This window comes from Solanum dulcamara, chromosome 8 (assembly GCF_947179165.1).
Source record: "Solanum dulcamara chromosome 8, daSolDulc1.2, whole genome shotgun sequence".
NCBI classification, from domain to species: Eukaryota; Viridiplantae; Streptophyta; class Magnoliopsida; order Solanales; family Solanaceae; genus Solanum; species Solanum dulcamara.
In genome coordinates this window covers 61,027,465-61,054,147 of record NC_077244.1, presented here as the reverse complement: position 1 = coordinate 61,054,147, position 26,683 = coordinate 61,027,465, and the positions used below count along the sequence as shown (strand labels likewise).

Sequence of the window (26,683 nt, the reverse complement as noted above, 5' to 3'; positions counted from 1 at the left end):
CACACAAAAAACTAGCAAAATCGACTAATTCATGTTGCATCACCAATAAAATACTCCAAACCCTCTAAAGCGTCGTCGTGGCTACTAGAGTCATTCGCAAGGTCGTTATGGACTCTAATATGGAAGAATTTAAGAAAATTTGATCCAAACCCCCGGCACATAAAAAATTTGTGGGCTAACACACACGAAAAATTAGCAAAATCATTTAACTCTTGGTGCATCGCCAATAAAATGGTCCTAAACCCCTCTAAAGCGCCGTCGGGGCCACTAGAGTCATTTTCTAGATCGTTCCGAATGCTACTATAGAAGAATACAAGAAAATTCGACCCGGACCCCTGCACCTAAAAAATCCGTGCGCTAACACACTCGAAAAACTGGCAAAATAACTTAATTCCTCTTGCGTCGCCAATAAAATACTGTTAAACCCCTCTAAAGCACCGTTGGGGCTACTAGTGTCGTTCCCCTAGTCGTTATAGACCCTACTATAGAAAAATCCAAGAAAATTCGACTCAGAACCCCGCCACCTAAAAAATTCGTTGGCTAACACGCAGGACAAACTAACAAAATTGTCTAATTCCTGTTACATCGCCAATAAAATGCTCTTAAACCCCTCTAATGCACCATCGGAGCTACTAGAGTTATTTTTTAGGTCGTTACGAACTCGATTATGGAAGAATCCAAGAAAATTTAACCCGGACCCCCAACACCTAAATAATCCGTGGGCTAACACATACGAAAAACTGGCAAAATTGCCTAATTCCTGTTGCGTCACTAATAAAATGCTCCTAAACCCCTCTAAAGCACCACCGGGGCTACTAGAGTCATTCTCCAGGTCTTTATAGACGCTACTATGGAAGAATCCAAAAACATCTGACCTGAATCCCTAGTTCCTATAAAATCTGTGGGCTAACACACATAAAAACTGGCAAAATCGCCTAATTCCTGTTACGTCGCTAATAAAATACTCCTAAACCCCTCTAAAGCGTCGTCCGGCTACTGCAACCGTTCCCCAGGTCTTTATGGATGCTAATAGATAAGAATCCAAGAAAATTTGACCCGGACCCAGCAGCTAAAAAATCTGTGGGCTAATATACATGAAAAACTGGCAAAATCAGCTAATTATACGAAAATCCAGGTCATTACGGATGCTAATATGGCAGAATCCAAGAAAATAGAACCCGAACCATCGGCACCTAAAACATTCATGGGCTAACACACGAAAAACTGGGAAAATTACCTAATTCCTCTAGTGTCGCCAATAAGATACTTTTAAACCCCTCTAAAGCACTTTTAGAGCTACTGGAGTCATTCCATAGGTCGCTAAAGACTCAACTATAGAAGAATCCAAGAAAGTTTGACTCGAACCCTGGCACCTAAGAAATCTGTGGGCTAACATGCACGATAAACTAGCAAAATTGCCTAATTCCTATTGCATCGCCAATAAAATACTTCTAAACCCTTCTAAAGCACCTTTAGAGCTACTGGAGTCATTCCATAGGTCGCTAAAGACTCAACTATGGAAGAATCCAAGAAAATTTGACCCGGACCCCTAACACCTAAAAAATCCATGGGCTAACACATACAAAACATTGGCAAAATTTCCTAATTCCTATTGCGTCGCTAATAAAATGCTCCTAAAACCTCTAAAGCACCACCGGAGCTACTGGAGTCATTTATCAGATCATTATAGACCCTACTATAGAAGAATCTAAGAAAATTTGACCCGAATCCCCGACACCTATAAAATCTGTGGGCTAACACACACAAAAACCAGGCAAAATTGCCTAATTTTTGTTGCGTCGCTGATAAAATAATCCTAAACCCTCTAAAGCACTGCCGGGCTACTACAGTCATTTCCTAGTTCGTTATGAATGCTAATATAGAAGAATCCAAGAAAATTCGATCCGGACCCCCAACACCTAAAAAATCCGTAGGCTAACGCACACGAAAAACTGACAAAATCACCTGATTCCTGTTGTGTCGCCAATAAAATCCTCATAAACCCCTCTAAAGCATCGTCGGGGCTACTGTAGTTATTCCCCAGGTAGTTACGGACGCTATTATAAAAGAATCCAAGAAAATTCGACCCGTACCCCCGGCACCCAAGCAATTTGTAGGCTAATACACACAAAAAACTAGCAAAATCACCTAATTCCTGTTGTATCGCCAATAAAATGCTCCAAACCCTTTTAAAGCATCGTAGAGGCTGCTAGAGTCGTTCCTCGAGTCGTTATAGATGCTACTATGGAAGAATTCAAGAAAATTCTATACGGACCTCCGGCACTTAAAAAATGCGTAGGCTAACACACACAAAAAACTAGCAAAATCATCGAATTATTATTGCGTCCCCAATAAAATGCTCCTAAACCCATCTAAAGCACCGTCGGGGCCACTAGAGTCATTTTCTAGATCGTTACGAATGCTACTATGGAAAAATCCAAGAAAATTCGACCTAGACCCCCTGAACCTAAAAAATTTGTGCACTAACACATATGAAAAACTTGCAAAATCAGCTAATTCTTGTTGCGTCGCTAATAAAATTCTCTTAAAGCACTCTAAAGTGCCGCTGGGGCTACTGGAGTCATTCCCCAGGTCGTTACAGACACAAATATTAAAGAATCTAAGAAAATTTGACCCGAACCTCTAGTACCTAAAAAATCTGTGGGCTAACACACACGAAAAACTGACAAAATTGCCTAATTCCTTTTGCGTCGACAATAAAATGCTCTGAAATCCCTCTAAAGTGCCACTGGGGCTACTGTAGTCGTTTCCAGGTCACTATGGGCGATACTATGGAATAAACTAAGTAAATTCGACCTAGACCCTCGGCACCTAAAAAATCCGTAGGCTAACACAAATGAAAAACTTGCAAAATCTCCTAAATCATGTTGCATCACCAATAAAATCCTCCTAAACCCCTCTAAAGCACCGCTGGGGCTATTGGAGTCATTCCAGGTCGTTACGGATGATATTATGGAATAATACAAAAAATTCGATCAGAACCCTGGCACTTAAAAAATCAATGGACTAACACAAATGAAAAATCAGCACAATCACCTAATTCTGAATGTGTAGCAAATAAAATGCTTCTAAACCCCTCTAAAGCGCCTCCGGGGCTACTAGAGTCGCTCCCCAGGTCGTTATGGACACTAATATGGAAGAATCCAAGAAAATACAATTCAAAACTCCGACATCTAAAAATCCATTGGCTAACACACACGAAAAAGTGGTAAAAATCTCCTAATTCCTGTAGCGTCGCCAATAAAATGCTCCTAAACACCTCAAAGCACCGTTAGGGCTACTGAAATTGTTACCCAAGTCGTTATGAATGCTATTATGGAAGAATATAAGAAAATTTGATCCGAACCACCGGAACCTAATAAATATATGGGCTAACACACAAAAAAACTAGAAATATTATCTAATTCCTGTTGCGTCACCAATAAAATACTCGTAAAGCACTCTAAAGCACCACTGGGGCTACTGGAGTGGTTTCCCAGGTCGTGACGGATGCTACTATGGAAGAATCTAAGAAAATTCAACCTGGACCCCCGGCAGCTAAAATTTGTGGGCTAACACATATGAAAAAACTAACAAAATCGTCTAATTTCTATTGCATCGCCAATAAAATGCTTCTAAACCCCTCAAAGCACCATTGGGGCTACAGAAGTCGTTATCCAGTTCTTTATGGATGCTACTATTGAAGAATCCAAGAAAATTCGACCTGGACCCCCGACACCTAAAAAATCTGAGGGTTAACACACACGAAATACTGGCAAAATCGCCAAATTCCTATTGCATCACAATAAAATGCTCCTAAACCCCCTAAAGCGTCGTTGAAGCTACTGAAGTCATTCCCTAGGCCTTTACGGACGTTACTATGGAGAATCAAAGAAAATTTGAAATGCACCCTCGGCACACAAAAAATTCGTGTGCTAATACACACGAAAAACTAGCGAAATCGCCTAATTCTGTTGCATCGCCAATGAAATGCTTCTAAACCCCACTACAGCCCCGCCGGAGCAACTTGAGTCGGTCCCTAAGTCATTACAGAGGCTAATATGGAAAGATCCAAAAAATAGTTGACTCATACCCCCGACACCTAAAATATCTGTGGGCTAACACACACGAAAAACTAGCAAAATAACCTAATTCCAGTGGTCCCCATTAAAATGCACCTAAACTTCTTTAAAGCGCCGCCAAGGCTACTAGAGTTGTTCCCGATGTTGTTACAGACGTTACTAGGGAAGAATCTAAGAAAATTTGACAAAGCACTCCGGCACCTTAAAAATTCGTGGGCTAACACACACGAAAAACTAGCAAAATCACTTAATTCCTGTTGCGTCGCCAAAATAATACTTCTAAACCCTACTAAAAAGACATAGGGTCTACTATAGTCATTCCACAGGTTGTTAAAGACGATAATATGAAAGAATCTAATAAAATTCGACCCGGTCCCCCGGCACCTAAAAAATTCATAGGCTAAATCACAAAGAACTGGAAAAATCGCCTAATTCCTATTGCGTCGCCAATAAAATTCTTCTAAATCCCTCTAAAGAGCCGTCGGGGCTACTGGAGTCATTCCCCAGGTCGTTATAGACACTATTATGGATGAATCCAAGAAACTTTTACCCGAACCCCTGACACCTAACAAATCTGTGGGTTAACATACGCAAAAAACTGCAAAGTCGCCTAATTCATGTGGCTTCGCCAATAAAATGCTCCTAAACCTCTCTAAAGCGCCGCCAGGGCTAAATTAGTCATTCCCAGGTCATTACAGACACTAATATGGAATAATCCAAGAAAATTCGACTTGGACCCCCGGCATCTAAAAATTCATGGGCTAACACGCAGGACAAACTGGCAAAATCGCCTAACTCTGTTGCATCACTAATAAAATGCTCCTAAGTACCTCTAATGCTCCTTCGGAGCTACTGGAGTCATTCCCTAAGTCGTTACGGACTCGACTATGGAAGAATCTAAGAAAATTTAACTCGGACCCCCAACACCTAAAAAAATCTATGGGCTAACACACACGAAAAACTTACAAAATTATCTAATTCCTGTTGCGTCACCAATAAAATACTCCTAAACCCCTCTAAAGCACCATTGGGGCTACTGGAGTCATTCCCCAAGTCGTTATTAATTCTACTATGGAAGAATTCAAGAAATTTCGACCCGGACCTCCAGCACCTAAAAAATTTGTTGGCTAACACACACGAAAAACTAGCAAAATCATCTAATTCCTGTTGTGTTGCCAATAAAATGCTCCCAAATCCCTTTAAATCGCCGCCGGGCCACTGTAGTCATTTTCTAGATAGTTACGGACGCTACTATGGAAGAATCCAAAAAAATTCAACCCAGACCCCCAGCACCTAAAAAATCCATGCGCTAACACATACGAAAAACTAGCAAAATCAGCTAATTTCTGTTGCATCAATAATAAAATTCTTTTAAACCCCTCTAAAGCATCGCCAGGGATACTAGAGTCGTTCCCCAGGTCATTACGGATGCTAATATGGAAGAATCACAAAAAATAGAACCCGGACCACCGGCACCTAAAAATCCATGGGCTAACACACTCGAAATACTGGCAAAATCGCTTAATTCCTCCTGCGTCGCCAATAAAATACTTTTAAACCCCTCTAAAGCATCATTGGGTCTACTGGTGTCGTTCGCTAAGTCGTTATGAACGCTACTACAGAAGAACCCAAGAAAATTTGATTTGTACCCCAAGCACCTAAAAAATCCATGGGCTAACAATGTACCGAGTATGTAAAGCATAGACTGTAATAAGTAAAGTCATTACTAGAACAGAAGGTGCAAAAATGAGCAAGATATACAGAATATCAAAATGCTTTTCATAACCACAGATAATGTATGCAGAAAAGATATGCCATATCTGGCCCCATTATGGAACTCGGTGAACAAATCGTGGTCGCCTCTCCGTCACTAGTGCCACAGCACATCATAACTCTGGAGTAGGAAATATCTCCGTAACAGATCATATCATATCAGATGGTCATATCAGATAATATCATATCATATGTGTACATGGCACATCATAACTCTACAAATCCCATGTACAAGTCATACCTGCCCTCTTACATCGGGGCACGACGAATAATGCAGAGAAGTACGCACGATAACAAATCCTAGCCCGGTCTCAGTGAAAGAAGTATTGAGGCATCCACGAGTGGAGTAGTGGGAAACTAAATACAATATAAATTACAAAACATTTCCAGAGACTCGATAGCATAACTCCAATGACAAGTCATATAAGAGAAATTGAGCGATAATCATAGTACATGTCTTTCAGATGTCACGATGGTCTATGTCAAAATAGTCTTTCTAAAATTATTTCCATATTTCAAAATATATTATGGGGCTCAATGGAATAATTAAAATAATAGTCATTTAATATTTGGAAGCATAGCAAAAGGTTTCCTTTGAATTCTACTCAACATAAGTCAAATGGAATAATTAAAAAGAGCTATCGTTCAAAATCAAGACAAGAATCGTATCAAGTACCTTTTAAAAGTCACTATAGATTACATCAAAATAGAATTTCTAGAATTATATACTCGTATCAAAGCGTAATAAAATATCTTTTGGAAATCAAGAAATTGGCCATCATAGTGGCTCTAGGAATAGGAACTTCCTTGGAACCATAAAAAATTCATATATTTGTTTCATAAAGTCCATGCCAAAAGAAAGATTAGCTTTACATACTTATGCCAAATCATGCCAAGAGAAAGAGTAAGCTTTACATACTTGTGCCAAAAACATGCCAAAAGAAGGAAACGTTAGCTTTACATACCTGTTACGGGTTAATCATATCTAGACTCGCTTCGCTACTCCCTTAACCTATTTAACACGAAATTAATTCTAAGGTTAGTGACCTTCAACTTTCCAGCTTGTAATTCTACCACCAATTACCCATAGGAACCAATCCCTTAACCATTTCCTTAGACTAGTTCATTACTAGTTCCAAAGTTAGCGGAAGTCGAGCAGCATCTCCCCTATAACTTGCCCTATCCAAACTTCCGTTTTAGCCTCCAAATATTAGCAGCCACATTAACAATACCAACCAGCAACTATACAACATTGAATTACGACAATACAATGTAATACAAGTTCCCAATGACTCGCCCAACATCATGATACCAAAATAGAGTTTTTAGTATTTATTTCGTAAAATCTTAACCACACCAAAATGGAGGGTTACATGGCTGCAACCAGAAGCCTATACAGTCATTTTTAACCATGTCCCATCCCTGCAGCACTACAAAACAACGCCCAACACAACACCACAATAACAACGACTCTAGCCAAAATTTAACCCATTTGAATAGCGTCAAATCAGCCCCTACATGACCTGCAATATTCTTTGGTCCTAACCTATATATTTTCATGTTTCCAATACATACTTATACCTTCATAACATGTCCAAAACCTTACCCAAAATGTGGGAGAAGAGAACCAACACATACCTTGCTAAAAATTAACTTCGGAAGCTCCTTAACATGTTGAAAGTTAGCAGACTATTTTTGGCTCTACTCTGCTGCCCTAAATAGTTAATTTACGCTATTAAACACTGTTATATCACCTTAGGATATCTTAAATAATTAATTCATGGAACCAAAGTCCGAGAGCTTACCTTGGCAGCCATGGCTATAGCTTCCTCTCCTCCTCTCCAACGTTTTATCTAAATTCTTTTAAGGAAAGTCCGAGAGCTTACCTTGGCAGCCATGGCTATATCTAAATGTGTATTGCTGGATAAACATCACTTTTCAGATGATTTTGCTAGTTTTTCATGTGTGTTAGTGTTATGCCCCGTACTTTTGTGTCTCAGAACGCTTTCTTAAGCTCCTTAAAAGTTGCCACGTGACTCAGAGTATCTAAACTTTATCAAATAAATCTAAGGAATGGAGGATGTGATGCCCCATAATAGGGAAGGTTAGAAATAGAGTTATAAGAATTTGAAAGGAGTTGGAGGCCAAATAACAAGTCGTGGAACTCAACTTGCTTGCGTAAGCTACCGACTAGGACGTATTACATAACTAAGCTACTTGTGACACGTCGAGCTTAAGTAGAAAGGAATACACAGGCTCTTAAAGTAATACGAGATTACGAACCCATAAAAGAGGCGGAAGGAGGAGTAGCACCTACTTGGAAGCAAGTAGGTGATGTACCTACTTGGACCAAGTAGGTGACTCACCTGCTTGGGGTGGACCCCACGCTTCCATGTAGCAGCATGTGAGTGGGCGCATGGATGAGATGGCGCCCTAGGGGGGCTGCCATATATCACCCCTAGGGGATGCCACGTGTCCTCTCTTAAGGAAACATATATCTAAATGTGTATTGCTGGATAAACATCACTTTTCAGCATAGCCATGGCCTATTATGGGGCATCACATCCTCCCTTCCTTAGATTTATTTGATAAAGTTTAGATACTCTGAGTCACGTGGAAACTTTTAAGGAGCTTAAGAAAGCGTTCTGAGACACAAAAGTATGGGGCATAACACTAACACACACGAAAAACTAGCAAAATCATCTAATTGATGTTGCTTCACCAATAAAATGCTCTTAAACCCCTCTAAAGCACTGCTGGGCTACTGGAGTCATTTTCTAGATTGTTAAAGACGCTACTATAGAAGAATCAAAGAAAATTCAACCCGAACCCCCTGTACCTAAAAAATCTGGGGGCTAACACATACGAAAAACTGGCAAAATCAGCTAATTCCTGTTGCGTCGCTAATAAAATTCTCTTTAGCCCCTCTAAAGCGTCATCAGGGCAACTGAAGTGGTTCCCAAGGTCGTTACGGATACTACTATGGAAGAATACAAGAAAATTCAAGCCGGACCCCCGTCACCTTAAAATTCTGTGGTCTAACACACACGAAAAACTAGAAAAATCACCTAATTCCTGGTGCGTCGCTAATAAAATGCTTCTAAAGCCATCTAAAGCATTGCCTGGGCTACTGGATTCGTTCTCCAGGTCATTATGAATGCAACAATGGAAGAATCTAAGAAAATTTGACCCAAAACCCAACACCTAAAAAATCCGTGGGCTAACATACATGAAAAATTGGCAAAATAAGCTAATTCCTGTTGCATCGCTAAAAAAATTCTCTTAAACTCCTCTAAAGCATCGCCGGGGATAGTAGAGTCATTTCCTAGGTCGTTACGAAAGCTAATATGGAAGAATCATATAAAATAGAACTCGAACCACCGACGCCTAAAAAATCCATGGGCTAACACACTCGAAAAACTGGCAAAATCGCCTAATTCCTCTTGCGTCGCCAATAAAATACTTTTAAACCCCTCTAAAGCGTCATTGGGGCTACTGGTGTCGTTCCCCAAGTCATTATGAATGCTACTGTAGAAAAATCCAAGAAAATTCGACTTGAATCCCCGGCACCTAAAAATTCCATGGATTAACACGTAGGACAAACTAGCAAAATCGCCTAATTCTGTTGCATCGCCAATACAATGCTCCTAAACCTCTTTATTGCACCATATGGCTACTGGAGTCATTCTCTAGGTCATTACGAACTCTACTATGGAAGAATCCAAGAAAATTTGACCCGGATCCCCAAAAGCTAAAAACCCGTGGGCTAACACACACGATAAACAAGTAAAATTGCCTAATTTCTGTTGCATCGTCAATAAAATGCTCCTAAACCCCTCTAAAGCACAACCGGGGCTACTAGAGTTATTCCCCAGGTCTTTATTGATGCTACTATGGAAGAATCCAAGAAATTTTGACCCGAATCCTCGACACCTATAAAATCAGTGGAATATATCACACGAAACACTGGCAAATATCGCCTAATTCTTGTTGCGTCGCTAATAAAATGCTCCTAAACCCCTCTAAAGCACCTACGGGGTACTACAATCATTCCCCAGGTTGTTATTGATGTTAATATATAAGAATCTAAGAAAATTCGACCCAGACCCCCGATACCTAAAAATATCCATAGGCTAACACACATGAAAAACTGGTAAAATCACCTGATTCCTGTTGCGTCACCAATAAAATCCTCATAAAACCCTCTAAAGCACCGTCGGGGCTACTGTAGTTGTTCCCCAAGACGTTACGGATGCTACTATAAAACAATCCAAGAAAATTTGACCCGCACCCCCGGCACCTAAGAAATTTGTGGGTTAATATAGAAAAATCTGGCAAAATTGCCTAATTCCTGTTGCATCGCCAATAAAATGCTCCAAACCCCTCTAAAGCGTCGTTGAGGCTACTAGTGTCTTTCCCCAGGTCGTTATTGACTCTACTATGGAAGAATTAAAGAAAATTCGACCCGGGCCGTCGGCACTTAAAAAATCAGTGGACACACAAAAAACTAGCAAAATTATCTAATTTCTGTTGCGTCGCCAATAAAATGCTCCTAAACCTCTCTAAAGTGCCGCAGGGGCCACTAAAGTCATTTTCTAGATCGTTACGAATGTTACTATGGAAGAATCCAAGAAAATTCGACCCGGACCCCCTACACCTAAAAATTCCGTGCGCTAACACATACGAAAAACTTGCAAAATCAGCTAATTCTTGTTGCGTCGCTAATAAAATTCTCTCAAAGCCCTCTAAAGCACCGCCGGGGCTACTAGAGTCGTTCTCTGGGTCGTTACTGACACAAATATTGAAGAATCCTAGAAATTTTGACCCGGACTCCTGACACCTAAATAATTTGTGGGCTAACAAACACGAAAAATTGGAAAAATTGCCTAATTCCAAGTGCATCGCTAATAAAATGCTTCTAAAGCCATATAAAGCATCTTTGGAGCTACTAGAGTCATTCCCAGGTCGTTACGGATGTTAGTATGGAAGAATTCAAGAAAATTCATGAGTAACAAACACAAAAAACTGGCAAAATATCTAATTCTGTTGCGTTGCCAATAAAATGCTCCTAAACCCCTATTAAGCGCCCCTGGAGCTACTGCAGTGGTTCTCTAGGTTGTTACAGACGATACGATAGAAGAATATAAGAAAATTCAATCTGGACCTTGGCACCTAAAAAATCTATCAAATAACCTACACGAAAAACTTGTAAAATTGCCTAATTTCTGTTGCGTCGCCAATAAAATGCTTCTAAACCCTTCAAAAGAGCTATTGGGACTAGTAGAGTCATTCCTCAAGTCGTTACAGACGCTAATATAGAAGAATCTAAGAAAACTTAATCTCGACCCTCGACATCTAAAAAATCCGTAGGTTTTACACACGAAAAACTGACAAAATCGTCTAATTCTTGTTGCGTTGCTAAAAAATGCTCCTAAACCTTCTAAAGCACCATCGAAGATACTAGAGTCATTCCCAGGTCGTTACGGATGCTACTATGGAAGAATCAAAGAAAATTTGACCCAGACCCCCGACATCCAAAAAAATCGTGGGCTAACATACAAGATACACCAGCAAAATCAACTAATTCCTGTTGCATCGCCAAAAATATGCTCCTAAACCCCTCTAAATATCCGTCGGGGCTACTAGAGTATTCCTGAGATTGTTACGGATGCTACTATAGAAGAATCTAATAAAATGTGACACGGACCCCCTGAACCTAAAAAATCTGTGGGCTAATACACATGAAAAACTAAAAAAATAGCCTAATTTCTATTGCGTCGCCAAAAAAATACTTCTAAACACCTCCAAATCCTCGTTGGGGCTATAATAGTCATTTCCTAGGTCGTTACAGACGATACTATGAAAGAATCTCAGAAAATTCGATCTGGACTACCGGCACCTAAAAAATCTGTGGGCTAACACATATGAAAAAATGGCAAAATCGCCTAATTTCTGTTGCGTCACTAATAAAATGCTTCTAAACCCTTTTAAAGAACCGTCGAGGCTACTAATGGCGTTTCCCAGGTCGATAAGAACTCCAATATAGAAGAATCCAAGAAAATTCGATCTTGACCCCTAGCGCCTAAAAAATCTGTGGGCTAACACACGAAAAACTAGCAAAATTTCCTAATTTCTGTTGCGTCGCCAAAAAATGCTCTTAAACCCCTCTAAACCACCACTGGGGCTACTAGTTTCATTCCCCATGTCATTATGGACGTTACTATGGAAGAATTTAAAAAAAATCGACACGGACCCTCAGCACCTAAAAAATCTGTGGGCTAACACACAAGAAAACTGGCAAAATCACCTAATTCTTGTTGCGTCGCCAGTAAAATGCTCCTAAGCCCCTCTAAAGATCTATCAGGGCTACTGGAGTCGTTCCCTAAGTCTTTACAGATGCTACTATAGAAGAATCTAAGAAAATTCAACCTGGACCTCTAATAACTAAAAATTTGTGGGCTAACACACACGAAAAACTGATAAAATCACCTAATTTCTATTGCGTCGACAATAAAATGCTCCTAAATCCCTCTAAAGTGCCACTGGGGCTACTTGTAATATCCCCTAAAAACATTGTATACGATGTTTCAATTTTTGCCTAAACATGATACAGTCTCTGTATTTTGGTCATAACTTTTCATAGAAATATCCAAATTGAGTGATTCAAATTTCTGAGTAACCACAAGATCATTACCTACAATTTTATGAAGACCATATTTTAAGATTCGGAGGTTAAGTAGGTCAAATAAATTAATCTTTGTAAGGTAGGATGCTGTTACGGAAATGAGTGTTTATAGAAGAAAAATCATATCTCACTGTAGGTTTATCCAAATTGGTTGATTCTTGAACGATATAAAACTAGACTTCCATATCTACAATTCTTATGAAGACACCAAATCCTAATAAGGAATTTATCTTATTCAAACGCAGCTCCCAAAAAGAGTATTCTGTCAAAGATAACTCATTTCACCTACCATAGAAAGATCTAGATACATTTGACATCACTCATGACATAAATTGTCCTCCATTTAACATCATCCATGACATCAATATATTCCACTAAATTTTCAGATTTTTATTTATAATTATTTTATTTATTGTTAGGTCATCTTTCCCACCTATAAATACCCACCTTATTTCCTCATTTTATTCATCAAGCTTTCTCAAGCAAATCTTCTCTCTATACACATTCTCAAATATAGTTTTAGTTCTTAGTAGTGAAGAAATACTATTCCGGTGATTCATATATTCCGGGTAGTACACAAAACGTTCCGGCAAGGAGAGAAGCTAGGACTCAAGAGTGTTCATTAAGTCTTCCTGTACCAACTAAAGCTTCGGTTTCCAGGTATGTAAGGCTTCAATGAGAGTATTCCTTCCACTCTCATGCCTAAATTATTTTGAGTATATGATAAATTATATTTATTTTCTTTAAGATTTACTCTAAGTTATGTGAGTATTTATCCATGGGTTCTTCCACCCATGTAGTCCAAAAACTCTTTCAATTAAATATCTTGATTTTAAGTAATATTTTCTTATGTTAATTCTTATTTTTACTTAATAGTATGAATCATGGTTAAACTAATGATTATTGCTCTATTTTGATACAACGTAATTTTATATATATGAATTTATAGTTTGCAAGTAATTCCTCTATTTATCTATTTAAAGGTTCTTGAAATTCATGGTGGGTTGTTTAAAGCATGATTTTTAATTAATGATTTTTAAAGTATTTATGTATATTTAATTACATACATATTTGCAAATTGAAGTGATTTGAACCCACCTAGTTTTACTATATTTTTAATAAAGTTTGACTTGAAAGCTTTGACTCCAAATAAATATTTATGAAAGTAATATCTATGATCAAAAAGGGAGTCTTATGAAATGAAAGAATGATGAAATGATATGAATCATGGATTCTTTATGCAATAAGGACAATTCTTGCATATTTGAATTATCAAATGTTTTAATGAGCTATTCTACCGAATATGATGTTTGAATTCTCAAGTTATATGCTATGAATATTTTGAAGTATTAAACTATTCCGTGGGATTGACTTAGCACCGAATGAGGCATTGAGGTGGGATTCGATAAGGGAATCCTAGTAGCAACCCCTTGTCTCATTAACTATGTGCCAACATAGGAGCCCTAGTAGGCTTAGGCTAATGGATCCATAAATAGCCTTTAAAGTTAAAGTTAAAGAAATGAATGAAGTTGACGGAGTTCTACCTAGCAAGTAGTCTCCCCGGCCAACGTAGGGGGTTATATTGGATTCCATGTAATAGCTCGCATGGTCTTAAATGTCGGTTATGGTTAGCTTCCCACAAAATGAATGTTTTAAAGGATATCCATATGATTTATTATGCATGTATTACATTATGTTCCATATTACATAAATGTTATAATATTTTCTCAATGTTCATGCATCCTTACATACTTAGTACATTCAAAGTACTAACGCATACTCTTTTGCCTACATGATATCACCATGTAGGGATCGGTGCTCCTCCTCGTTCTCCTCCACGTGGCTAGTTGATATTCCATCGAAGACTACTTTTGGTGAGTTCCCATGTTCCGGGAACAATACTCCTTTATCTTTCTAGCTTATGATATGTTAAGATATTTTATTATGGCATTTCTTCTATTATGATTGAGGGTGAGCTAGGAACTTGTCTTAGCCCCATTAAATCTAATAGTTAGAGGTATTGTTGGACATATGTAAGTTGAATATTTATTATTATGATTTCCGCTTGTCTATTTATCATCATTACCTATGAAAGGCTAAAAGAATGCTAAGAGGCTTGTTTGAGGTACTTTCGGGTTCCTCATTCGCTATGTCACGTCTAGGCCCTAGGCTTGGGTCGTGACACTACTGTAGTCGTTTCCAGGTCGCTATGGACGATACTATGGAAGAAACTAAGTAATTCCGAATGCGTAGTCAATAAAATTCTTTTAAACCCCTCTAAAGCACCACCGGGTCTACTGAAGTTGTTACCCAGGTTATTATGGATGTTACTATAGAAGAATCCAAGAAAATTTGACTCGTACCCTCGACACCTAATAAATCTATAGGCTAACACACGAAAAACTGGAAAAATTTCTAATTCTTGTTGCGTCGCCAATAAAATTCTACTAAAGCACTCTAAAGCGCCGCTGGGCTAATGGAGTTGTTACCTAGGTCATGACAGATGCTACTATGAAAAATTCCAAGAAAATTTGATCTAGACCCCCGGCACCTAAAAATTTGTGGGCTAACACATATGAAAAACTGATAAAATCGCCTAATTTCTGTTGTGTCGCCAATAAAATGCTTCTAAATCCATCAAAGTGTCGTTAGGGCTACAAAAGTCATTATCTAGGTCATTACGGATGCTACTATTGAAGAATCCAAGAAAATTCAATTCGGACCCCCGACACCTAAAAGATCTGAGAGCTAACACACATGAAATGCTAGCAAAATAGCCAAATTCTTATTGTGTCGCCAATAAAATGCTCCTAAACCCCTAAACCTCCATCGGAGAAACTAAAGTCATTCCCCAGCATTTACAGACGTTACTACGGGAGAATCAAATAAAATTTGAAATGCACCCCAGCACCCAAGAAATATGTGTGCTAATACACATGAAAAACTAGCAAAATCACCTAATCCTGTTGCATCGCCAATAAAATGCTTCTAAGCCCTACTACATCCCCACCGGAGCAACTTGAGTTATTCCCCAAGTCGTTATGGATGCTAATATGAAAGAATCCAAAAAATCATCTAATTCGGACCCCCAACACCTTAAAAATCTCTGGGCTAACACACACAAACAATTGGCAAAATCGCCTAATTTATGTTGTATCGCCAATAAAATGCTCCTAAATCCCTCAAAGTGCCACCGGGTCTATAAAAGTCGTTACCCAGGTCGTTATAGATGCTACTATGGAAGCATCTAAAATAATACAACTCGAACACCTGGCACCTAAAGAATCTGTGGGATAACACACATGAAAACTTAGAAAAATTGCCTAATTGTTTTTGTCGCTAATAAAATCCTCCTAAACTCCTCTAAAGCATCTCCGGGGGTGTTGAAGTTTCTACCTAGGTCATTATGGATGCTACTATGGATGAATTCAAGAAAATTAGACCCGGACCCCCGGTACCTAAAACATCTGTGGACTAACACACACGAAAAACTGGCAAAATTGCCTAAATCCTGTTGCGTCGCAAATAAAATGCTCCTAAGTCCATCTAAAGCGCCTCTGGGGTTACAAATGTTGTTACCCATGTTGTTACGGATGTTACTATGAAATAAACAAAGAAAATTCGACCCGAACCTTTGTCACGACCCAAGCCTAGGGCCTAGACGTGACATGGCGAATGAGAAACCTGAAAGTACCTCAAACAAGCCTCTTAGCATTCTTTTATCCTTTCATAGGTAATGATGATAAATAGACAAGCGGAAATCATAATAATAAATCTTCAACTTACATATGTCCGACAATACCTCTAACTATTAGATTTAATGGGGCTAAGACAAGTTCCTAGCTCACCCTCAATCATAATAGAAGAAATGCCATAATAAAATATCTTAACATATCATAAGCTAGAAAGATAAAGGAGTATTGTTCCCGGAACATGGGAAATCACCAAAAGTAGTCTTCAATGGAATATCAACTAGCCAAGTGGAGGAGAACGAGGAGGAGCACCGATTCCTACATGGTGATATCATGTAGGCAAAAGAGTATGCGTTAGTACTTTGAATGTACTAAGTATGTAAGGATGCATGAACATTGAAGAAATATTATAACATTTATGTAATATGGAACATAATGTAATACATGCATAATAAATCATATGGATATCCTTTAAAACATTCATTTTGTGGGAAAATAACCATAACCGACATTTAAGACCATGCGAGCTATTACATGGAATCCAACATAACCCCCTACGTTGGCCGGGGAGACTACTTGCCAGGTAGAACTCCTATGTTGGCCGGAGAGGCTATTTATGGATCCATTAGCCTAAGCCTACAAGGGCTCCTATGTTGGCACATAGTTAATGAGACAAGGGGTTGCTACTAGGATTCCCTTACCGAATCCCACCTCAATGCCTCATTCGGTGATAAGTCAATCCCACGGAATAGTTTAATACTTCAAAATATTCATAGCATATAACTTGAGAATTCAAACATCATATTCGGTAGAATAGCTCATTAAAACATTTGATAATTCAAATATGCAAGAATTGCCCTTATTGCATAAAGAATCCATGATTCATATCATTTCATCATTCTTTCATTTCATAAGACTCCCTTTTTGATCATAGTAAATTAGATGGGTTCAAATCACTTCAACTTACAAATATGTATGTAAATAAATATACATAGATACTTCGAAATCCATTTATTAAAAATCATGCTTTAAACAACCACCATGAATTTTAAGAACCTTTAAATAGATAAATAAAAGAACTACTTGTAAACCATCAATTCATACATATGAAATTATGTTGCATCAAAATAGAGAAATAATCATTAGTTTAACCATGATTCATATAATTAAGTAAAATTAAGAATTAACATAAGAAAATATTACTTGAAATCAAGATATTTAATTGAAAGAGTTTTTGGACTACATGGATGAAAGAACCCATGGATAAACACCCACATAACTTAGAGTAAAGCTTAAAGAAAATAAACATAATTTATCATATAATCAAAATAATTTAGACATGAGAGTGGAAGGAATACTCTCATTGAAACCTTACATACCTGGAAACCGAAGCTTTAGTTGGTACCGAAAGACTTAATGAACACTCTTGAGTCCTAGCTTCTCTCCTTGCCGGAACGTTTTGTGTACTATCCGGAGTATATATGAATCACCGGAATAGTATTTCTTCACTACTAAGAACTAAAAATATATTTGAGAATGTGTAAAGAAGTGTATAGAGAGAAGATTTGCTTGAGAAAGCTTGATGAATTAAATGAGGAAATAAGGTGGGTATTTATAGGTGGGAAATAGGGACCTAACAATAAATAAAATAATTATAAAACAAATATGAAAATTTAGTGGAATATATTGATGTCATGGATGATATTAAATGGAGGACAATTTATGTCATGAGTGATGTCAAATGTATCTAGATCTTTCTATGGTAGGTGGAATGAATTATTTTTGACAGAATACTCTTTTTGGAAGCTGCGTTTGAATAAGATAAATTCCTTATTAGGATTTGGTGTCTTCATAAGAATTGTAGATATGGAAGTGTAGTTTCATATCGTTCAAGAATCAACCAATTTGGATAAACCTACAGTGAGATATGATTTTGCTTCTATAAACACTCATTTCCGTCACAGCATCCTACATTACAAAAATTAATTTATTTGACCTACTTAACCTCCGAATATTAAAATATGGTCTTCATAAAATTATAGGTAATGATCTTGTGGATACTCCGAAATTTGAATCACTCAATTTGGATATTCCTATGAAAAGTTATGCCCAAAATATAGAGGCTGTATCATGTTTAGGCAAAAATTGAAACATCGTATACAATGTTTTTTAGGGGATGTTACAACCTTTGGCACCTAAAAAATCTGTGGGCTATACACGAAAAATTGCAAAATCATATAATTCCTGTTGTGTCTCCAATAAAATGATCCTAAATCTCTCTAAAGCTCCATCCGGGCAAATAGAGCCGTTTCCCAGGTCGTTACGGACGCTAATATGGAACAATCCAAGAAAATTTGACCTGGACCCCAGCACGTAAAAAAATCCATAGGCTAGCACATATAAAATATTGGAAAAATCACCAAATTTCTATTATATAGCCAATAAAATGCTTTTAAACCACTCTAAAGCACCGCTGGTCTACTGGAGTAATTCCTCGGGTTGTTATGGATGCTACTATAGAAGAATCCTAGAAAATTCAACCCGGACCCTCGGCACCTAAAATATCCGTGGGCTAACTGTTACACCCCACATCTTTGAACTCGGAAGGTCCCTTAAGTTACTTAGAAGCTAGTATGTGAGCCACTTAAGTTACGACACTATCAAATGGCTCTAAGGAAGGAAGAATGTGATACCCCATACTAGAGAAGGTTGGAGATGAAATCATAAGAGTCCGGAAGGAATTGGAGGCCAAGTAATGAGTCGTAGAACTCGATTTACCTATGTAAGCTACTAAGTTAAAAGTCATATGCACTTGAGCTACTTAAGCATATATCAAACTTACGTAGCACGGATTACATAGGCTCTTAAAATAAGACGAGATTATGAACCTACGAGAGGGAGCAAAAACTAGTTTCCGAACTTACGAAAGTGAAGCAAGCAGGTGACAAGCAGGCAGGTGACTCACCTACTTGGGATGGACCCCACACTGCCATGTGGCAGTTTTGTGTTGGAAGCTTGGATGAGGTGTCACCCTAGGAGGCTGCCACGTGTCACCTCCTAAGGAGGTGTATATATACATGTTGGCTGACTCTTTAACTCATTTTTCATCCATAAACATCAGCCAAATGAGAGGAAAAACGTGAAGAACCAAAAGGAACAAGGCAGCAACATTTTTGAAGAATTAAAGGTGAGTTCTTCAATTTTCCTCCGTGAATTAATTATCTACAATGTTTTTCAACCATGTGGGGGTGTATACATGTGTCTTAGGATGCCTAAGGAACCATGGTTGCAGTTTACACTTGGAAAGAAATAAGAGAAATTTGAAGGAGAAAACGTTAAGAACTAATTAACCAACCCATTTTTGGAAGGGACTGTTATTAGTAATATGGGTATAACTTCTTGTGTATAGTTTCGTTTCGAATGATTTAATATGTTTTGGAAAGGTATTTTAGAGGCAGATAACTTTCGTTCATACTCTGAAATCCAGTTTTACTTGTAGAAGCTCGAAAAAGGGTGATGAAGTGTAGAGGAGGTACTGCCCAAATTTGGTTTTGGAAATCCTACACGGACAACTTTGAATATTTTGGTCATATCGTTTTGTAAAAAATTGATGTAGGGATGATTCGAAATTTTTTGCGACCCTAAGACACATGTATATAACTTTCATTAAGGACGTAAATCCTGTTTCCCTCCATTACCCCTTCGAAACGAAGCGACAAGGTAAAACAGTAAGCTGTCCAGATTTCACATTTTGGATAGTTTTGGCGAGTTTGACAAGTTTAACGTAAGGTAAGATTTCTTCTTTAAATTTGAGTTTATGTGTTCTGATGGATCATGTTACATGCCCTATTGGTGGCTTGAAATATGAAAATGGCTTAGAAATACTTGGCGTTCGGAATAAACTAATTTGTAGTCGTTATAGTTGAATTGTTGTCGAAACAAAGTGTTGTTCTTGTGAGTTGCTCTGCAGGGATGTGGCTTGTTGTTGCAGGGCCTGAATATGTCCTAATGTGGGTTAGAGTGCCGCTGGTCGAAGCCACATGACCCCTCGTTACGTATAATTAAAGGCGTCACAAAATAAAGGCTAGATGCCCTATTTTGATATCGTATTTTCGAATAAGTCGTTTGGAGTTTATGCTGTATATTGTTGGTATGAATTGCTGCAGGTTGTTGTTGTTGGTTGGCTGTAGGTCTTTGGGACCTAATTGGAAATTCGGATAGGGCACATTATAGGGGAGGTGCTGCCCAATTTTCGTTAACGCCTTAACAAACTAAAGGATTAGCTGAGGAAACGACTAAGGAAATAGATTCCATTAACATTAAGGCATAACCTCAGATGCTGAAAAGTTAAGAGTAGTTGATATTCGTATTACTTTATATTGAATAGGTTCAGAAGACGATGAGGCGAGCAGGATAAAGGGTAACTCCCAAGAGGTATGTAAAGCTTTCTCTTGGCATGTTTTGGTATAAGTTCGTACAGCTATCTTTCTTTGCTTTTGGCAAGTTTTAGCCTTAAGTGAAGTATGTGTGGAATGTGGGGATAATTCCATTCCCAAAACTCCAAGTATGCCTCATAACCCATATCCACTGCTTAGTATTGGAATTTCTGCAAGAATTGAGTATTGCCTAGTAAGGCTTCTATGTATTAAACACTAGTATGTGGAAAGCTATCTCTCATTTCCTTTGATATGTATTTGGTACGAAAGTGAGATTATGATGCCATAATGATTCACCGAGCCCCATGATGGGCCGGGTATGAAATATGTGTATGCAGATCCCATAAAGAAAAGTACAGACCATATATAGTTTATTCTCTTTCTTCTTCTGGCATGTCTTAGTTGTAGGTTAAACATGATATGAGTTCTGGGGTAACTCCATTCTTAGCATCTCTTATTTACGTCTGAATATCGAACTTTTATAATAATCGAACTATTTCCCTGGAAACTTTTATATGTTAAAAAGGTAACAAATGTACAGGCTCCAAGTCTTACAGACTATATGTTAACAAATGTTTCTGGTTCCATAAGCGATTTGGCTTTACTTTAGTACATGTCTAGGAGCCCCGAGATTATAATTGAGACAGCCCATAATGGCAGTTAAAGGACACTCGAGATGACTACACCGTTACTCGGGTTCTCAAATAAAAGTTTAACTTTCTTATTCTGTCGAGTCTCTGATAACGATTTAAATTGCATATAGTTACTCACTACTCTATTCGTGTATACCGTAACACTTCTTTCCTTGAGTCCCGGGCCAGGATATGTTCTCGTGCACAGTTCACTGCATTATTCACTGAGTCCCTCAATAGAGGGCCAGGATACGTGTATAAATATATGATGATGTGTTGTAATAAGGTAGTGATGGCACTGGGGCCATGATGGTTTTACAGAGATGATTTTACAGAGATGATTCACCGGACCCCCAAAAGGGCCGGTTATATGATATGACTCGAACATGCATGTTTTTGTAATTCATAAAGTACAGGTACAGGTTTCTGAATTGATATCTTATCTCCTGATTCTCTATCTCAGATATGTTTCCAATTATATTATATTATGTTTTACCTACTCAGTACACATATCGTACTGACCCCCTTTCTCGGGGGGCTGCGTTCATGCCCGCAGGTACAGATACAGATTTTGGGAGTCCGTCAGCTTAGGATTCTATGCAGCTCAGCTAGAAGAGGCTCCAATTTTTTGATACTATCCACGGATGTATAGAAATTGTTTTATCCATTCAAGGGTACGACGGGGGCCCTGTCCCGCCATATGTTGTCATTTATATGTTTAGAGGTCTGCAGACATGTATATATGGGTTGTGTATGTCAGTTTGATTCAGCTGGGTCTACATGATATATGATGTATATTACTATGTTATGGCAGCCTTGTCGGCTTGCGTGCCCTATCATGTTGTAATACAAACGAAAAGGGCTACAGTTTATAAAAATGTTATCGCCCAGTGGGGCTCTGTTACATGATATTGTCTTATTTACGATTCAATGTGACCTCAACTAATAGATATGTGTATGGGGGGTCTAGGTCGGACCCCAGTCACGATCTACGGGGTTGGGTCGTGACAGAAATGGTATCAGAGCAGTTCGTCCTTGGAGTGTCTGCAGACCGTGTCTAATAGAGTCTTGGTTATCGATGTGTTGCGCGCCACATCTATAAACAGGGAGCTATAGGACATTTAGGATGTTACCTTTCTTCTACATCTGAGATCGTGCTTTAGATCTGAGTCATAGGAAAAATTCTTTATACTAACCTTAGATCTTAACAGAAGGACGACACCAACAGAAGAAAGTAATTGATGACATGAAAAGTTACAAAGCACGCAGGTAAGTAAAGTGAAGGCACAGAAGATATCCGTTTGGTAAGGTAGTGAAGTATTATTTGAAATGTAAAGCTGAAACCTGAAGGAAAAGCACTCAGGAAGTACAATAGTTGCAGTTTGAAGTTGGACATATGAGGTAAGTCTAATATTTTTATATTATTGTTGACGTTGAAAGCCCTGTGTGGCTGCGATAAAAAAATTACATTGAAAGCCCTGTGCGGCTGTGATATGATATGTAAATATATATGCTGGCCCTGTGAGGCATTGTTGGTATTTTCTGCATGCAGGTTTTGGGATAAGTAAGAAATGTAGAGGAAACTCTGCCGAAATTTTCCCAGAACAAGAAAAAGGAAGTAAAGCATAGATTTTTGAGATGTCTGAGGAGTTGATACCAAGTACCCCTACTGTGTTCAACTAAATCTGTAAGAGGTACCCTTTAGGGGATCGATAAGGGGCACCCTTTTCACTCGAAGAATTTTATTTCGGAGGAACAAAGGCTTATTTAAGTAGTAAAGTTCAGATTACGGTATCTCCAGCCATATTTGTATTGTAGGGATATACACAGAGGGCTCAGAATGAAGGATAAGATGTCCCACAAATGAGTTTCACTCTTTTGGAAACAAATACCAAGCCCTCAACTCCTAATTGTAAATTAGATGAGTTGTTCATAACTCGAGGATAAACTCACAAGGAGACCAGGTAGGTCAAGTACTAAAAAAAAGTACTATGATGTTTAAGAGGTTCTAATTTCTTCCAACAATGGTTGGAAAATGATGTACGATAATGGTTTATAATTTGCCACCGACTAATTGGGGAAAGAACTTCTAATAGAAGCACCTCAAAGAGATGTTAGGAACCAAATATATATACGAGTTAAAAGGGGGATACGTAAGTATGAACTGAACAGTGTGATACGAGTATGCAGGGATAAATTGGAACCACTAGTAAGATGCACTTCGTACGCGTTGCCTAAGTTAAAGGCCTGCATTGAGAACGGAGTAAGAGCATGGGGTTTAATATATAAAAGAAATGACGCGTGTACACAACGTCGCCCCAAAAATAGTGGAATCCTTAAGGGACGAGGATGGAAAACTTAAGGAACAAATGACGTAACTTCTATTCACCTCAAAAAGCAAAGGATATAGGTTGGGACAAAACCACTACTTCGAGAAAACCTAGAATAGTTATCGTCAGAATACTAGCACTGCCTAATTGGGATTGGAACAACTACAGATGCTAAGTAATTCTTGGAAAAAGAAAAAGTAGAAGGTGGCCTTGGACGAGTTGTTCCCTAGGTCACATTGTTCAAGTACTGATTAGTAGATAAGACATTACGTTAGATATGGAAAGGTTCTCATCGCTTCGTAATTTAATCAAGGCTCCGTACGCGGATAGTCAGATTATAAACATACAGATAAATGAAGACATGATGCGATACCAAATAGATTGGTGAAAGGAATTGGATAAAAATTTAGACTGGACATAGAGACGTAGAACAAAGTACAAATAGAGGAAAGTGCGGGTACCCCCTAAAGGGGGGAAGTTAATGAGAAAATGAAAAAGGTAGGAGGAGGCAATTGATATAGCAATAAATGTGAGATAGACGTCTAAACTTCGATAAGATATCTTGCTAAACCAAGTTGGAAAGCTCCGGAAGTTACTAATAATTGGATGGAAGCCGGAATGCTACATAAGGTAGCGTTAAGAAGTTTGTGATGAGACCCTGAACAACATAACACTAGAAGGTGGTTGTGGATAAAAACACAAAAAAAAATATAACCATGGAAGGATATCGAATAACTCAAGAGACACTACAAAGGATAATGACAACATGCTAGACCAAAAAGCCAAAATGTTGTCTATAGAGTTGGTCGCAAATGATGTTGCGATAAATGTATAACCAAGGACAAAGGAATAGAAAGCCTCCTGTGGTAGAAAATGAGAAGAACACAAAATGAATAAAGGATAGGGGAGCTCATATGTATAATTCCTTTAAAGCTATGCCAGCTAATAATAGCCAAAACTCAAAATGGCTCCAAAGGTTACTATATGAAAGAACTTTAGCGCTACTCAGTAGCCCACCCTAATGAATGGGTGCGTACAGAAAGGGGGGAATACAATAGGGGAAGTTAAACCAAACTGACCAAAAAGGGACATGGTCATAGCGGAACTAAAGGTCTACGCCGATACTGGTCGCAAGATAAAAAAAGGAAGGACAGGGCAAAACATAAAGACTCGCGAGACAACACTAAGGTAAATCTTGGGCTAAATTGAGTGCCCGCACATCGTAGAAAGGATTACAGTGAAACGATACACGAAGACTTCCCAAGAAGGTCACCCATCCCAATATTACTCTCGCCCAAGCACGCTTAACTTCAAAATTCTGATGGAACTTAATGCGTTAGTGCTGGTGTGATCCCGCGAGATGGAGGAATCTGAACTAGTAATGGAGAAACGATATAAGATTATGTACCCAGAGTATTATAAGATACGTTAAGGCAATTGTAACAAGGGTTTAAGCAAAATAAGAAGGATTAGCTACCGCAGGTGGCTAGTCCACCGGACCCTGAAAAATTGGAATCTGATGCTGCCGTGGGGTCTGAGCTCCTGCTCTAGTCTGAGAACCCTCAGGTGTACCATTCACCCTCACACTCTGATTAAATCCTTTGAGCGCATCCAATACTCGAATTAAAGTGGCCTGAAGCAATGGTGCAGTAGCAGACTCTTGAGGGACCTGTTCCTCTCTACCATCAATCTGTGGCTCAAGAGAAGCCTCTCTAGCACGACCTCTAGCTGGAGCCACCCCTCGGGCACGACCTCTGCCTGCCTCCACACCCCGACCACGGCCTATAGTTCGGCCTCTACCCCTACCCCTAGTTGGGGTCCCAACATCAACCTCGGGAAGTGCCTCCCTTCCTCTACCTCTAGCCGTAATTCTGGTCCTGGCCATCTGTCAGAAAGGACACGCAAAAATTCAGTCCAACTCTACACTTGTACAATAACGACAGTAATACAGTCCACAAATACTCATCAATAGTCTCGTCAATGAATCATACCAAGTCAAGTTCAGGACACAGAGCAATATGGGGGTAAACACAAAGTCACAGATATCAAAAAGGTGCAATGCAGTGCAATGAAATGATGCATGTCTGTCCTATCGGTACACATCCGCTGAATCACAGTCCGGAACCCATGGGGGACATTTCTGTCCATGTAACCTGCCACGGAGCGTGTGGCCCGTCCCCTCAATATATATATCCTGCCACGGAGCGTGTGGCCCGACCCCTTTATTTCATAATACCTGCCACGGAGCGTGTGGCCCGACCCCTTTGTTTCATATCATTTTCAGTCTCAACACAATATGTCAGAACCAATGCAATCAATTCATGTTCATATAATTCACGATAATAACATGACAACAACAATAATTTTTCCTATCTCACATCAACATAGTAATTTCATAGTCCAAGATAAACCCATAATCACAACATATCAATTTCACCAATATATGTCATTAAATCACCATTTTATACCTCTCATCTCCATCTTTAAGGCCAATCATACAATCAATAACTAGTCTAATTTTCATTACTCTCCAGCACACCTAACATGGAAATACAAGCATCTATAAGCTTAAACTGAGGTTTAGAAATTCACTTGCCTTAATTAATCAAGAAATCACTCTGAGACTTGAGCCTTCCCTTTTCGTTGGGCTTCCAAATAAGTATAATCTAATCAAATAAATAACCACAATAAGATTTCAAAAAGAACAACACACATATTATTGTATGTCTAGCTTAGACCAAAAATTAACTCTCCCAAATTCTATAGTCAAGTCCTAAATACCAAATCTAGGGTTAGGTCTCAATTTTTATTTTTCAAATATCATAAATCTAGTGGAATTCATATAAGATAATACACCTAATATTTAATTATCTATCTCATTATATCAAAACTTGAATAATATATAATAGCTAACCAATTAAAACAACCCAGCTAATTAACTGGACCGATGACGACACTTGCAAAAGCGATTTGGAAAAATCTGATCGACTTGCCATTGTTATACAATTATTTTTCCATCATCATCAAACAATTATCCAATCAATATCTCATTT

The 26,683-nt window shown here is 38.5% G+C and overlaps 1 pseudogene; it reads right to left on the bottom strand.

Annotated features, from left to right (window-relative positions):
- Positions 1–24,869: 24,869 nt before the first annotated feature.
- On the bottom strand, positions 24,870–24,989 carry LOC129901815 (5S ribosomal RNA; annotated as a pseudogene).
- Positions 24,990–26,683: the final 1,694 nt, after the last annotated feature.